Source organism: Corvus brachyrhynchos, unplaced genomic scaffold (genome assembly GCF_000691975.1).
Source record: "Corvus brachyrhynchos isolate BGI_N302 unplaced genomic scaffold, ASM69197v1 scaffold148, whole genome shotgun sequence".
In the NCBI taxonomy this organism is placed as follows: domain Eukaryota; kingdom Metazoa; phylum Chordata; class Aves; order Passeriformes; family Corvidae; genus Corvus; species Corvus brachyrhynchos.
This window is the reverse complement of record NW_008239785.1, coordinates 2,290,632-2,295,577: the sequence shown is the minus strand read 5'-3', so window position 1 is coordinate 2,295,577 and position 4,946 is coordinate 2,290,632. Positions and strand designations below refer to the sequence as shown.

Below are 4,946 nucleotides of genomic sequence, written 5' to 3'. Positions count from 1 at the left end.
GTGTGTGCTCAGATCCATCCCGGCCATAGGGAATGGATCTCGTCGGCATTGTCACTTCCCTGCCCTTTCCCCAGCTGCTGAGGCTCAGGTGCAACAAGTTTGTAGGTTCTGCTACAGGGCGGCCCCTGACACAGCAGACAAGGTGTGCACACCTCGGAGGGGCTGGGTGTCCCAAAATCACACATTCTGTGTTCCTGAGATTCCCCCTCAGTGAATCACCGGCTTCATTCCTGCGGGGAGAGGCCAAAGCCTCGCAGGGGTGGCCCTACGAGTCCCACCGGGATCGTTGTTGGAGCTGCAGGGCTGGGATCAGGCCCGGGAAGGGTGGTGGGCAGAGATCACCGCGTTATCACTGCCACAACCAGCCTTTCTCCTGGCAAGGGGAGCGACTCTGATTTCTCTGCGGGCTGAAGGTCACGCTCGGTTTTACAGCCAGGCAAAGGAGAAGAAAGGAGCAATTCTGTTTACTTAGGGTGTCATTAATATCCCAGCTCCTGGCATGTACAGGGGCAGCAGGAACCTCCCCCACAGAGCAGCAGAGAGCGAGGCCGTGCAGCCCTTTATTATTCCATTATCAGCCAGGCAGGATTAGGAGGGCGGGTCAGGGAACAGTGCCGGCTTTGAGCAGGTTTAGCTCCTTTCCAAAGGCTTATCCCGGCTCAGTCTCACTCTCTGGACTGGATTCACTTATTCTCTGCGCCGAGGGGTTTGAGTAATGCTGGGGAGAGGGTGGGCACGGGGTCATGGAACTTTAATAGGCCAGCAGGCAAAACCTGGGAGGTTCCTTTAGCAGGAACTCATTTTACATGTTTCATTTCAGCGACCAGGGAGGGCAGTTTCGCAGCTCCGCCAAGTCCTGCATTGCTCCCCAGGGAAAGCCAAGCCTCGGCGCTGCTTTGGGGCACTTCTGTGCTCGGGACAACACGGTGCTGGGGCGGGACAGCCATTCCAGGCGGCTTCCTGCAGAGCTGGACGAGGTTTTGCTCTTTATTCTTACCCAAGTTTCTCCCTGGAGCCCGGGTGGGGTGGCCGGAGCGTGCCGATCCCAGCCCGGCAAGGAAGGAGGAGCCGTGGGAATTGAGGCAGCAAATCCCTCTTCTTCTTTCCCAGGCCAGAAATGGGGTCTGTGATGGGATGTTGTAACCCCCGTAAGTAATTCCACTCTGGGAATGCTGCCCGCAGGCATCGAGCATTGCAGCAGGGATCACCCCTGGATCGGGATCGAGCCTCCCAGCCCAGCCCCAGCCAGGTGGTTCTCATTGCAACCTCTGCCTCCCCTCCCAAAAATTCCTGCGCTCACATCATGGCAGGAAACCGCTACCGGGAAGTGGTAAAACCCCTGGACGGCCTGAAATTCGGCTTCCCCCAGCGAAGGGGGAGATCAAACGGCAGACTTTGGCCTCAGCCCCTCTGACGCCAGGACTTGTCATCGGGGGGACGTCTCGACGAGCGCGTGGTGTGTGTGTGTGTGTGTGGTTTCTTCAGACTCAGCAGCTTTTTGCCTGGCGTTTGGGAGTGTTTTCCCTGAGGAGGCCTGAGCTCAGAAATATTTTTGAGCAAATTATCAGCTGGGAGGAATGAGCTCAGCTCGTCGGTATTGTTCAGGGCTTCCCGGTGAGTCCCGGGCTGTGCCGGCAGCTGCCGAGCTTAGTGGAGGGTCAGCACAGGGGAGCAGCCCCCAACAAGTTGCAGAGCCTGGCTGTGATTTAGGAGCTGCCACAAAAAAAACCTGAGCTCCTTGGAGGCTGAGAATCCTCTCTGGGCCCTGAGAGAAGCTGGATTTTGGGGAAAACCTGTCACCCCTGGGTCATGGAGGCAGGTAGAAGGTGCAGCCACTTTCCCGAGCTCTGCAGCAAATCAGTGGCAGAGCCCAGACCTGTGTCCTAGCTCAGGTGGGATGTGATCCCAGTCACTCTCCTCCAGAAGATACCTGTGTTAGCTGTGCCCCCTCCTGCTTTGTGCTGCTCCCCTGTGTCAGCCCCAGCCCCACGGCTGAGAGGGGCTGATCCGCAGCCCCGGCCCTGGGTCTGCAAGGAGACGGCTCCATCTCCGCACCGGCCGCTCCCACAGGAGCTTCCTGGAAAGTTCCGCTGCTGCAGTCGGTGCCTGTCCCCCTGCCAAGCCTGCAGCCCTGCCAGCCCCGATGCAGCGCCAGCCGTGCTATTTCTGGCTCCACCTTGAGACATGTACCTTCAGCAGTGGGAACGATGCTAAAAGCGATGGATCCGGGAGGAGTTCGTCCCCGTCCCGTTCCCGTCCCCCGGTGGCTGCCGGCGGACGCGGCAGAGCGGGCAGGGATGTGGAGGAGCTGTGTGCCTCGGAGGGAAACGCTGCAGTTCATGTTGCAACAGAGCCACGTCCTCTACACGTCTCCTCTGGGGCTGTGATGTGGCAGTGCGACCCCGAAATCCGGGCCTGCCCTGGCAGCGACAGACCCAGGTCTCTGCTGCAGCCCCCGGGGGCACGAAGGGTTATGGAAGGCCTGGGAAGCCCCCAGGCTCTGTGCTTTCTTCCCCCGGGATAACTCCCAGTGGCGATCAGCTCCTCCAGCAGCTGGGGGCAGGAGCAGGAGGAGCCCGGGGCTGGAGGGAGCTGAGAGAGGTTATTGCCATATTTAACCCTTGGCTTCTTGCACAACTCAAACCAAACCTTGTCTGCTGTTTCTGCCTCAGCTTCCCCAAACTCAGGGCACGCACCACCTTGTCCAGCAAAACCAGGGCACGGTGCTTCAAATCTACAAGCCTTCTCCACCAAATGATGTCTGCGGAGTCTGGGAATACCCCAGGGGGCCTCCCAGGACAGGAGCTGGAGGGATGTTTGCTCTTGAAGAGAGACTGGTGGTCATGGACGGGCTGGACGCTCTGCTCCACGGGCGAGACCCCTTTGCAATGAGGAAGGAGGCGGGGGGATTCTCCACGGGCTGTCACCCCATCACGCCAGCTCCGTGCCACATCCCCACGTCGCATCCCGGCACTTCCCTCCCACACACACGGCCTGAGCAGCGCCGCGCGGGCGGGAATGGAGCCGATCAGGACAAACCCGACCGGCAGTCGCCTGCCCACAGCCCAGAAGCTGCTGAGCACCCTTCGGCCTGCTGGTGGGGTCGAGGGGCCTTGTTAAGGCTCTCATAATTAAGATAGCCCCAAATGCGTGGTTATCAGCATGGGGAAGGAAGTGATCCCACTTCTGTGTCAGACATCACGTCTGGAGGCAAACAAGTGGTGTCTGTGTGGGACCGGGCTGAATCAGCCTGTGGCTGTGGGGGAGCAAAGGGACCCACCTGGGGCTGGTGGTGGCCACTGTGCTGGCCACGGCATCCAAGGGTGGCACAGCATCAGGTCAGACTTCTGGGAAGTCCCCACAGACCAGAACTAGGAGAGAAAAGCCCTGTGTCTCTCCTGCCATCACAGAGGCTGAGCCTGTGCCAGTCCCATTCCCCATCTGAGACAAATCTGGCTGCAGCCCCATCATTTCCCAGCCCTTGCCATCCCTGCCATGGGATGCCAACCCTTCCTGCACCCATTGCTGGCCTCGACACCTTGTGCTGAAGCCATTCTCAGCCCCTTTCAGCCACAGCACGAGCATGGCCAGCAGAGCCTGGACGGGCATTCCACTCCTATTTAAAGCACAGGCTGGCAGGACAAAGGGGGATCCCTGCGGCACAGGGCCTTGGACGGATGTAACATGGTGAGGACAGAGCCCAAAGCAGCCTCATGGTCCCACGGCACCTGCCAGGAGCAATAGGACAGCTGCTCTCACATCCTCCCAACACGACTCACGCCTTCCTGAGCGGAAATTGGGAGCGGGTTAGTCACTGAGAAGGGTGAGGGGCAGGTCAGGACGCTGCACTCCCCAGCATCCAGCTATTTCCTCCCATGACACCTTGCTGAGGAACCTCGGGGCTGTTTACAAACGCTGGACTGTGTCATGGCAGCAGCCGAGGAAGCGGCTGAGAACGAATCTCACCCAGAATCAGCTGTGAATGCTGCAGATCCCAAGACAAAAGCATCAGGGCTGGGAGCAGGATTTGCTCCTCTGAGCATCCCTTTGTGCCCACAGCAGCCAGGGAAGTCTTTCTGGAAAGCGCAACGCTCCAAGTCACAGCATCTTGGCTCTCCTTATAGGTCTGCTCTGGGAAAACAAGACTCAACCATGTTAATCTGCCCAGCTGGTCATCCTGTGCCCTCCCTGCAATTTCTTGGCCAGTTCCAGAAGGTTTAAGCAGGGACAGAGGGCTCACTGATAATTAAACTGCCCTAAGTGTGAGGAATGATGCCTCCCTGAGGTGCTAGCTCAAGATTAGGGCAGAGCTACATTCATGGGGAATTGGTTGGCAAAAAAAAAAAAAAAAGAAAATCCTTGTCGGGCTGGGCCAGACCCCTTGGAGCCCAGCAGTCCCTCGGGAGGGTGAGCTCAGTCCTGTTGCCAGCAAAAACTGCTGTCAATGATTTTTGCCAGCTGCCGTGAACACAAAGCAGCCCCCAGCCTTGCTGGCACCCTCCAAGCCAGTCCCCTGGGCTCTGTCCCCAGAGCTCTGTGCCCCAAGGTGGGGTTCACAGCACAGCCCACCTCCCTCCACGGGACTTCATGCCCATGGCAACCTCCAACCCCCCACGGATACCTGATGGCGAGCCACCAGTAATGGGTAGGACACCATCCCTCTCCATCCTCCCTCCTGGAAGTGTCCCCCGCTGGCTGCCCACTGTCCTCAGGCCTCGCCGTGCCTCGATTTCTCCAGGCCCCCGCTTCACTCCTCTCGTGCTTGGAGAGATGCAGAAATGATATCAAAACGCTGTTCAGTCCAACGTGGGGGCTCCAGGGGCACCTCCCAGCGCCCATCCGTGCCTTGCTGGGAATGATGTGCAGGAACTGGGGTGGGGGTGGCTGCCGGGCGCTCTGCCTCCCCTCTCCAGGCGTGACCGTGGGTCTGTTCCCTGCCATCCCCA

General features: G+C 59.2%; 1 long non-coding RNA gene across 1 annotated transcript; it reads right to left on the bottom strand.

Moving 5' to 3' along the window:
• Positions 1 to 448: 448 nt before the first annotated feature.
• On the bottom strand, positions 449 to 4,635 carry LOC108448870. Its single transcript, XR_001864925.1, has 2 exons — positions 3,967 to 4,635; positions 449 to 3,371 (listed from the first exon to the last, which is right to left on the bottom strand). It is a non-coding gene; the product is annotated as an uncharacterized LOC108448870 (long non-coding RNA).
• Positions 4,636 to 4,946: the final 311 nt, after the last annotated feature.